General features: G+C 32.7%; 1 long non-coding RNA gene across 1 annotated transcript; it reads right to left on the minus strand.

Annotated features, from left to right (window-relative positions):
- Positions 1 to 2,115: 2,115 nt before the first annotated feature.
- Positions 2,116 to 5,029, minus strand: LOC130804983 (uncharacterized). Its single transcript, XR_009040117.1, has 3 exons — positions 3,928 to 5,029; positions 2,915 to 3,126; positions 2,116 to 2,810 (listed from the first exon to the last, which is right to left on the minus strand). It is a non-coding gene; the product is annotated as an uncharacterized LOC130804983 (long non-coding RNA).
- Positions 5,030 to 11,988: the final 6,959 nt, after the last annotated feature.

Genomic DNA, 11,988 nt, shown 5'->3' on the forward strand with positions numbered 1-11,988 from the left:
ATGTGAAATTAAAATGAGAAATCAAAAAGATAGAAACACAAGAATCACTAAAAATGTGAAATTAAAATAAGAAATAAAAAAGCTAGAAACATAAGATTACTTCAAACTTGACTAAAACAAATATCAAACTTTCAAACTCGACTAAATAAAGAATGTATTGTAGAAGATATCATCTAATCATCATCAAACAAATGTGAAATTTTCACCAAATGCAGAACTAAATCATTTGCAAGGCCAGACTTTGTTCTGTTTCTTCTTCCTCTTGGTAACCATTAGTACTTACGCTAAATATGTTGTTAAGTTGCACAAACTGTTAGTGTCAAGCATGTATATATCTGATTGTTTGACACAGGTGTATGTGACTGTGTACCTTAATGATTACCAAATGACTGCTTTCTATGAAGACATTTGCACACTACTGTCTTTTTATGGATTTGAATGTTTCACTCGCAATAAAACTCTCAGGAAACAAAAGAAGAACAAAGAGAGAGAAAACAGAAAGATTTTTTATTATCACATAACTAAGATTTTTACAAAAGGAAGCTATGTATATATAGTTTACAAGACAAAACAAGAAAAGGAAAAAGACAAAAGAAGGGTTGTTACAAGAACCTAACAACCTTTATAACAACCTAATACAAACTTCTAAATACACATACAAGGAACAACTATAATAACAGAATACTAATGCTTCTTATCACTATTCTGATGAAAAGGCATCTTTTTAATGTAGAGAAGACTTGACACAAGGATATTGAACAACAACATACTTGACATTGCATTAACTTTCACCAGCACCTGCACCTGCACCACACACTTGAGGCTATGCTAAGCAAGACCGAACTCTGCACACCAGCACAAAGCACCAAGCAACCACACACAATACAACATTATAATCTTAATATAATATCAAATTATAAAATGAAAGAAATTAATGTCACAGCATTATTCAATTATAGAAAGTTGATAATCGTAGCTTTTTAATAATTAAAAGCCTTAAAATAAGCCTTGTAAAATTGACATGGCCCAAAAAAAAATAGCAATTAAAATTGGAACAAGAAAATAACAATTAGCCTCGTAATTGTTGGCTGTTGATAAGAGCGAATAAAGATGTTTAGTCAAAAATGGTAAAATGCTTGACTTTTTTAATAAAGCTTCTTTATTCGTTGTTAATAACAGCGAACAACCCCGAACTTGTGCTCTGGACAAAAAATGCTTATCTTGAGAATTAAGTTTAAAGTTACTTTTTTTTGAATTTCTTATATTAATTTACTTATTTTTCTCAAATTTTCTCATACATTGCTAGGTAAGTTCTTTAAAAAGATTTGAATTGACACAAATTCTCATGAAAAATGGTCCCAATTAGCTTTCTTTAAAGAAACAGAAATTTTGTTTAAATAAATAAAAATTGTTTATTGAAAGACAAATTATTTATTACCCACGTTTTCTTTATAGCAGTTTTTCATTTCCTTTGTTAATTGTTCATCTTCCATCTACCTATGCTCTCTTCTCAAGCTTTTTCTTTGCTACAAAATAATTCACGGCTAGTCTCCTAAGAATCAATCCTTGTCCATCTTGTTATTTTAGTTTTGACACATCTATACAATATATTAAAACAAAACACATCTAACATAATTAAGCAACTCAAAAAATTAATGAGTTGTCATCTTCTCATAAGATTTTTTCCCTCCTTTAAGAAAAGATAACGTCATTGAATAACAATAACTATAAGAATCTTAAATGTTAAGGATGATTATAAGATGATTAATTTGACCATCATTAAAAACTTTAGTTGGGATTATAACATATACTATTAAATTTGAAAACATTGTAATAAATAGTACTAGTATGTAATAAGATGCACAAATTATTATCTTTGATATTTAATTTACAAAGCACCATTGATCTATATTTATTTGAAAAAACATTTATTCATTTACAAATAATTATATTATTTTTAAATATACTTAAAAAAAACTTACACTAAAATACAATTATATTATAAATACAATTTACAATGGCCACTGCTTCATCATTATTATAATGATAACTATAAAAAAAAGTTTTAATTTCATTTTTCATGAATGTAATAAAATGTGTGTTAAGAAATAATCTATATTAATGTAATATTATGCCGGATTTATTCAATTTATTTGTTTTTTACATCAAAATGAAAAAAAACCATGCATCACACGGAGATTATCTAGTAGTATATAATTTTAAAAGCAATAGCATTATGACAAATGTACATCATTTATAAACTTGCCCTTTAGAATTTTTCAATATAGGGCTGCACACGATCCGATTTGATATGGTTTGACAGAAAAATCAGACCAAACCAGACCAATCAAGACACCAGACTAGACCGGACCAAACCGTTCCAATAAAATTTGTATGATTGTATGATAATATGATAGGAAAGAAAATTAGGAACTGTTTCTTAATAAACACAAATTATTTGCCTGCATCTATAATCAACTTATGCCCATTCCTAAAGAGGGGTATTAATTTATCCTAATATACCAGTCTATTTACATAAATCGGCAGTATGAAAAGAATTGTAATTTGTAAAGGATCACTTAAACTATAGTGTAAAAGAAAGGATCTGTAAAACTACAGGCATTCTTCACGTATGTGGTATCTCGAATTGGCGTATCTCTTCCGGTTGGTTAACAATATATCCAGATTCCAGGGCATGGCATTTAGAACTCACTTGTTCTTGCCTGTATGGTGAAGCTCTTGGCCGTGAGTCCACTCATAGGAAGAGCAATTATACTTTACATGGCTTCCTTTCGTGGGTAAGATAGAATCTAACGAACATGGCAGAAACGCTGGAGTTATGCTTTGTACATATTTATACAATGTAATCGATTGAGATGTAGAAGTACGCAAATTATATAGCATGTATGCTTACCAAGCGTTCGCCATTTGAAATGCAGGTGCTGGCTACAGCAACCCCTGGAGCAGCATCTTGTCTGTTCAATCTATGCAATTCGACTTGTAACAAATCAACAACTTGAGACTGTTTATCGTTACATGGTTGGAGAACTGAGTTATGGTTGTGGGAATCATTGACATCTTGCAACCCCACTTTTCCTCTTTTGATGCCATTTGCAAAGCTGCAAACTGCATATTTCAACACCCAAAACGAAACAATGAAATGGATCAAAGCCATAAGATGGAAATATCACAAGGCAAAAGTTCTCTCAGAGAATCTCATACAACAACATCAAAGCCTTAATCACAAAAGATTAGGGTCCTACAAGAACAAATAGATTAGTTTCAATTATCGTCCACGTGAATTCTTTTTCACCATTCATTTCGATATAGTAACAAGTAGTCAACAAGCACATCAACAAGCTTCTCTGCTCTAAGTTGAATACTTTCAATCAAAACCTTCAAACTTAAGTTGATGTACATACAACATCACTCAAATCCAGGTTAAAAGGAATCAGAGGACTTGATTTATTTTCAAAAAAGCTATAGATACAGATTCTGTCCTGTCCCTTTTCCTGCCTTATTTACTTTGACTCAAAATTTGTGTATGCACACATTCCCACTACTATGCTGGTATCGTTAGTAATGTTGTAAATTGATCATAGAATTTTGAAATGCATAACCATTCTTCATGGAAAAACACAAATGAAACAGAATTCTGCTTTATGTTCTGAAAAAATATACGTTTCAGTGGTCTTCTAAGTCTAAAAACAAAGTAAAATTGACACCCAATGGATAAACATAACCAGCAGCCTCACTAGTCTTTTTCAAAGAAACAAGCGTGAGATCAACCTCAAATGAAAAGTAGCAAAAGGTTTAGTGGCAACTGAATCTTTTAAATAGCAGTTTAACCGATTAAAATGTGCCATGAATCAAAGCTAACATGACAAACCACAGTAAAATATTTAAATAACTCGCCAGATCGCATACCTCATCACCATTTTCCTCCATGTTGTGGAGAAAGTCAACTAACTTGGCTAAGCGGATACGTTGGGCATTTTTAATCGTGACATCCTATACCTTGCCATGCCTATTGTTACTGCGGGCACCACCCCTACCCCACGAAAGCCTTTTAGTTCCACTAGTCAACACAGGAGATAAACCTTGTTCTTCCTTACTTGGTTGTACATTATTGTCAAAAAATCCCCCACTTAAATGTGGTGTTGATGGACTATGCGAACCTCCAACAGTACCCCTATTTCTCGCCTTCCTTGGCTTGATTTCTCTGTGATGTTCATCTGGAACAAATTGTTTGTCACTATCATGTGCATCATCATTGTCGTCATAGTCTTGATATTCAATAGAACTATTTCTTCTCCTCCTCTTCCTCCTTGGGTAAGAACTTTGAGACTGTTGTGATGGGCCTGCCGTGTCCTTGTTTGCAGGACGCTTCTTGCCAAGTGCTTCCGATTGTTTTATAAGGACCTGGGTAATAGATTCTTGAATCTGTGCGACAAAATCTTAATGCTTAACAGCTAACAGAATAAAATGCAAATATGAAGTGAGCCCCATGCAGAAATATAGAAAAAAGTGTTTCGAGGGCCCAATGCTCTCGGAGACTACAAGTCTAATGGTTAAGATGCAAGTGTCAGGTATAGTGCAAAATATCGGCTGTAGAATTGCATTGAGACCGCATGTTAAGGTTTTTGAGCTACTAGTTATGGTAGCCACAATATAGGCGGCAAGACCCGCAAAGCCATCCACATTGAATATAAAAGTGGTTTCACGATCGTTACCGCAGCCATGACCACATCCGAGATTTTGCACTATACTAAGCTTATAAACGAAATTGAATATCCACTCAAGGATGAAAACAAGAATATGACATATACAACCTCTGGGAGATTCATGGACTCAGGGCTGGAGTTCATTTCCTTAACAAAAAACTACTAAAGCTTAGGAATGTTTATATGCAAAGGTTCAAAAATCTCAGATATATAAGATACTTTATCGACAACGATAGAGATTGAAGATTATATAAAACATCAATTATTCATAGATTATTAATGCTTCTAAGACCCAAACCTGCTTATTGCGAGCTTCGTCCTCCTGATAAAAAGCTAGCTCCACTACAAAAACTCATGAATTAGCGATGGAAAATTGGCGAGGGGAAGTGTTGGTCGCCCATTGGCGACGACACGGCGAGAAGAATAGTGGTCGCCAACGCAAAAAGCAAACTGACGACGAAATGGCGAGGAAAAAATTGGTCGCCAAAGTCAAAAGTAACTGGGCGACGGGATCTTTGTCGCCCAGTCGTCGCCATGTATTATTATTTTTTTATTTTAAATTTCCCTGTTACTAGGCGACGGGTGCTGTAGTCGCTCTGCGGTCGCCATATTGAATTTTCCTTTTTGTTTTTGACGGTCCATTTTTCAAATAGTAGGCGACAGTTTATTTGGTAGCCGGTTGGTCGCCATTTTTATGAATTTGAATTCCGCGGTGTCCGTTCGTTGGCCATTGTATCTATAAATAATCCGATTGTTATATCGTAGTATATATAATTGGAAGCTAAAAAACTTGAAGAGGTTAGTGAGTTTTTTGTTTTTTTTTTATATGATTTAGTTTTATTTATTTTTATTATTTATTTTTAGTTTCTATCGTTATTTTATTTTTATTTACTTTGTTATTTACTTGATTTAATTTTAGTTTTTAGTATATATAATTTGATTTAATTTTATTGTTGAATTAGTACATATTTTATTTACTTTGTTATTTACTTGAGTTTTATATGTACTTGATTTAATTTTATTATTTAATTTCTATTGTTATTTTCTTGAGTTTTTATATTTTTTATTATTTTATATTTTGTTTTTATTGACATTAGTTTGCTTTAGTAGTATTTATTACAATAATTATATTATTATTGTCATATATTGTTATTGTCATATATTGTTTTTGTCATTAACTTACTTTATTGGTAATTACATCATGAATAATTATGTTATTATATTATATTTAGGTGTTAAAAATGAGTTGTAGGCAAGAAAGAAGTTGGATGTACAACCGACAAAAAAATGGAAAGTTTAGTTTAAGATTTATGAGAGGGTTGGAAGAGTTTTTAGATTTTGCTCGTTCACAAAGCATGAGTTCTGAGATTAGATGTCCTTGTAAAAAGTGTAAAAATTGTTGTTTTAAGGAAGCAGATGAAATAAGGGAACATCTAATGAGAAGGGGGTTTGTTGAAAATTACTATGAGTGGGAATATCATCAGAACACAGAGATAGGAACAACATCTGATGTTGCAGCGGAAGTCGGAGAGCAATCGTCAAATAATCCAAATCCATACGCACAGATGGTGCATGATGCAGCAGCAAGTGTGTTTCCAGGCAATTACCATGACTTTTTTCCCTCACAGTATAATGTAGAGCCAGTAGATAATGAACCACCGGTACATGTTGACGAAAATCCAAACCCACAGTGTCAACAATTTTTTGAAATGTTAAATTCTGTAAATAGTCCTCTGTATGAAGGTTGTAAAAATCACACGAAGATGTCTATTATTGGTCGACTTACAAACCTGAAGACAGACCATCGTCTCACTGAGAGGTGTTACGACGATATTTGTGGTATTGTCAACGAAGTGTTACCAGAAGAGAATACGATGGTAAACAACTTCTACGAAACGAAAAAACAAATAGCTGCTCTTGGATTACCTGTTGAGAAGATAGATTGTTGTCCTAACGGATGTTTGATATATTGGGGGAATAATGCGAATGCAACTTGCTGTTACATTTGTGAAACTTCTAGATGGAGAAGAAACAGTAAGGGTGATAAGGTTTCGCGGAAACAATTTCATTATTTTCCCCTAGGGCCCAGATTACAAAGATTGTATGCTTCAGAGGCAACAGCTAAGCATATGAGGTGGCATGCAGAACACCGCACTAAGGATGGAGAGATGATACATCCGTCCGATGCTGAAGCGTGGTTGACATTTAACGACATTCATCCAGACTTTGCATTGGAGACTCGAAACGTGCGGCTTGGTTTGTGTACAGATGGTTTTAACCCATTTGGAAGTTCGGGTCAACAGTATTCATCGTGGCCTGTCATTTTAACACCATACAATCTTCCGCCATGGATGTGCATGAAGAAGCCGTATATGTTCTTGACCGTGATTGTCCCTGGGCCGAGTAATCCAAAGCACAACATTGACTTATATCTTCAACCTCTAATACGAGAGTTGAATATGTTGTGGGAGGAGGGTATTTGTACATATGATGTGTCAGGTTATGTCTCCAATATGGCAAGGAATATTGACATGGCCAAGCATCAATTGTTTGGCATGAAAAGTCACGATTGTCATGTTTTCATGCAACGTTTAATTCCAATTGCATTTAGAGAATTGCTACCGGTGAAGGTTTGGGAAGCGCTTACGGAGTTGAGCTTATATTTTAGAAGTTTGACTACCACAAAGCTATGTGTGGAGGATTTGAGGAAAATGGAAGCAGATATTCCGGTTATCATCTGCAAACTAGAGACAATCTTTCCACCCACATTCTTTGATAGCATGGAACACCTTCCGATCCATTTGGCATATGAGGCTAGAATTGCAGGACCGGTCCAATACAGATGGATGTATCCATTTGAGAGGTATATAAATCATATGCAATTAAATTTTTCATTATTCTACCAGTGAACTAACTTTTCCGAACAGGTACCTTAGACATTTGAAACTGAATGTCAAAAATAAAGCTCATGTTGAAGCGTCGATATGCAACGCATATTTAACCGAGGAAGCATCGCATTTTGTTTCCCATTATTTTGAGCCACATGTGCGATGTAGGGTCAGAGACCTTCCTAGGAATGACGATGGAAGTTACAACAATGTTGTAAATGATGTATTCACAATCTTCAGTCATCCAATAAGATTTCATGGAAAAGGAGTAGCATATATTTTGGATGAAAGAGATTACGAGATTGCACATAGATACGTGTTAATGAACTGTCCAGAGGTGGATGTATTTGTATCTGAGTTTAAAAGTTCAATTCAAAGACATCAACCGAATTGGTCAAGTCAGAGGATTGAAGCGTATGTGCAAGATAATTTCACTGATGCGTTCAGAACTGCAGTATGTTGTTCATCTATTACGTTAGTTATTATATATGTATGTTAGTTTTACGTTAATTAAATTCATAAAGTTATTTCCATTTGTGTTACAGGCAAGACAAGGATCATTCGATAACCGAGTGAACAGTGACATTTTGAAGCAGATTGCTGAAGGACCACTAAAATATGCTCGGAGTTACAACGTCTGTTACACGAACGGATACAGATTCCATACAGTACGTCATGCATCAAATAAATTAGCAGACAATAGCGGAGTGTGCGTCAAAGCTGCTGACAACAGTCGTGACGAAGAAGATTTTTACGGGCATTTGCTTGAAATCGTAGAGGTTGAATACCCGGGGATACCTATCAAAAGAGTAACGTTGTTCAAATGTCATTGGTATGACCCAACTACTACTGGAAATAGCCGCGGAACAAATATTCATAAACGATATAAGTTAGTTGACATACATCAACGTCGCTCGTATCGTTTATATGACCCGTTTGTGTTAGCAAGTCAAGCATGTCAAGTGTATTATCTTCCATATCCGAGTACAAGACAAAATTTAAAAGATTGGAGAGCAGTTTGCAAAGTCAAACAGAACAAATTTGACAAAGAATTAGAACATGAATCCAAAGATGCTGCTTTCCAAGAAGAAAATAGGGACCATATTGAAATTGAAGAAGATGTATCCCACACACCGCTTCTTGATCCATCTGGCGTCATTGTTCAACAGGTGCATGATAATGATGAAGATACTGAAGAAGATGTGGATCTTGTACTGTCAGAAGACGAACAATCCGAAGATGAAGATGTTGAGAACGACGATTATTTTAGTGATGAAGATTAATTTAATTTTTTATATGTAATTATTTAATATTTTGTAATATTTAATACAATTTAATTATAATCTTTCGAATTATTAATATTTTGTAGTTATAATAATAATAATAATTATAATATTGATTTTAACAATAATAATAATATTAATAACGATAACATTTGTAATAAAAATAATAATAATAATAATAATAATAATAATAATAATAATAATAATAATAATAATAATAATAATAATAATAATAAAATTAATAATTATAATAATAATAATAAAATTAATAATCATAATAAATATAATAATAATGAAATTAATAATAATAGTAATAATAATAATAATAATAATAATAATAATAATAATGAGAGGTAATAATCGTAATAATAATAATAATGAAATTAATAGTATTAAATAAAGGTAACTGCACAGCCGTCCTGCTGACCAATTACCGAAGCTTAGCGACAAGTTAGCGACGAGTTAGCGACTGCACGTCTGGTCGCCAGACGAAGAAGTCAAACAGTCAGGTCGTGTCATTGCAGGCAGCGACGTCTTGTCTTGTCAAAAGCTGCGCCAAATAACTTTTCCACTGCAGCAAGTCATCAGTGTTCATTCCCGAGGTTTGGCGACGACTCAGCGACCACTATTCCAGACGCTAAGCGGTCGCCCACTTCAGAAGACAAAACGCCAAAAGAAGCCCTAATTTCTCATTTCTTACGTAAACCGCATTATTCTTCTTCATTTTACTTCAACTTCTACTCATCGTTTAATCCTTCGAGTTCTTCATTTACCTTCATTTTCCTTCTCTATTAATTTTCTTTTATCTTCAATTTCTACTCATCTACAACTCTAAAGAACTCATATTTTTATTAAAAGGTTAGTGTTTATTGTTTATTTTTTAAATTATTTCAATGTGTTTTTGATGATGATGATGATGATAAATTATGTTTGAATGCTTTTCTTTTTTTTTTTTATGTTTGATTCCGAATCATTTTTCGAATTTCGAATTATGTGTTCTTGTCTATAAATCATTTTTTATAACTTGAGCATGTGTTCTTGATGATAAATTATGTGTTCTTCTCTATATATCATTTTTTATATGTTTTTAACATTTTCGAATTATGGTATAACTTGAGTATTTTTCATTTTTTTTATGCGTTTTTTGAATTTCGGAGTAATTTATATTTTCGAATTATGAATTATGGTATACTTTGAGCATGTTTTATGTTATATTTTTTTCTAGATTTTTTTTATTTAATATGTAACTTTTGAATTATGAATTTCGGAGTAATTTTTTTTTTATTTAATGCGTTTTTTAATATTTTGTTATTATGAGTTTCGAATTTTTTAGATAAGATTGATTTTAGTATAGATAAGATAAATTGGGACATTTTATTGTATAGATAAGATTGATTTTAGTGAAAAATAATATTAGGATTTAAAATAAATATTGTAGGGAAAATGAGCAACGACGACCATAATGATTGGGCTACCAACTATTTCTTGAATAATTTGTCGAGTAGCCACGACGATAATAATGACGAAGATAACAATAACCGAGTTCAAGGGAGTACTGAAAATACTCCAAGTGATTCTGTTGAAAATATGGAAGAGGATGATGGAGACGATCCTCGTCCGGATCTTCCATGGCTACCAATAATAAACAAGTAAATATTTTAATCATGTTATTATCATTTATATTTTTTCAATATTAAAATTTCAATGTTTACTAATTTTCTTAATTATTGTAAGATTTAATCCGATTTTCGGAAACACCATCGCATCGAAAATAAGGGCTACCTTCAATCATAGGCAAGATGCCGAAGGTAGTACTTGGAAGGGTGTGACAAAACACACCAAAGATTTTTATTTTAATGAGTTTAAGGTAAAATTATTATTTTGTTGTTTATTTTTTGAATTTGTTATGTATAAATTATTTTAAGTAATATATTTGATGGAATATTTATTTGTTTAGAAACAATACAAATGGGACCCTCGTCTTGAACATTTTGTTCGAAGGTCGTGGGAAGAGAAAGCCGCAAAGCGTTATGCGGATATGCTTTTCAAATGGCGTAAGACGTTGAAAAGCAAGCCCGAATTTAAACCTCCTTCCATCGATAATGAGACCTGGGCGCGATGGAAGGCGGATTGGGAACGCCCAGATAATAAAGCCGTTTCGGCTAGAAATTCCTCCAACAGACGTGGAGGAAAAGACAGAGCTGAAGCCACCCATATAGGTGGCTCAATCCCGCACGCAAAAACAATGCGGGATTTGGTGAGTATTTTGTAAATAAAGTATTATTATATTGAATTTTTTTGTTATCTTATGTTAGTTTTAAGTCGTTTTTTTAAATTATTTCAGGAACAATCAAAAGGTCAAAGACCCACGCCCTACGAAATATTTACACGAACGCATGGGGTCTTTGACAATGACACAGGAGATTGTTCCCAATGGACAAATACTAAGTCACAAAAAGTTAATGTAATAATCTATTAAACTTGTTTATTTATTTAATTTTAGTATCAATTAATATTTAGTTTATTGGTAATTGATTTACTTTCATCACTATTAACTTCTAAGACTGCATATATATATATATATATATATATATATATATATATATATATATATATATATATATATATATATATATATATATATATATATATATATATATATATTTGAGAAAACAGAATTTAAGAAAATGTTCAAGCTTCAACATAGAGCATATTATTGAAATATTTTGAGAGTGATGAGAAGGTTTTGATGCAGAAGTAAATCCCTGTTTGTACGTGTTAACAAATATCAAACCAACAAATGCAACTGTATTAAAGTGAAAATACCAAGACATATTGGGCATTGCACTTCTTTACGAATAGCCTGAAGATCAACATATACAAATCTGTAACAAACCAAAGGCTGAACTCGTCAGGAATGTACAAATAATTGCACTTATCAGCTGCTCAAAGAATCGTTGATGAAAGAACAAACAAAACATATATATCATGGAGATGATTAAGCAACAATCCCACGCAATATGAAAAATAATCTAGTTATCAAAAATCAAAACTAAACAAATGGTTGGCAATGGGAGACTAACTCCAAGAAAT

Source organism: Amaranthus tricolor, chromosome 1 (assembly GCF_026212465.1).
Source record: "Amaranthus tricolor cultivar Red isolate AtriRed21 chromosome 1, ASM2621246v1, whole genome shotgun sequence".
NCBI lineage: Eukaryota > Viridiplantae > Streptophyta > Magnoliopsida > Caryophyllales > Amaranthaceae > Amaranthus > Amaranthus tricolor.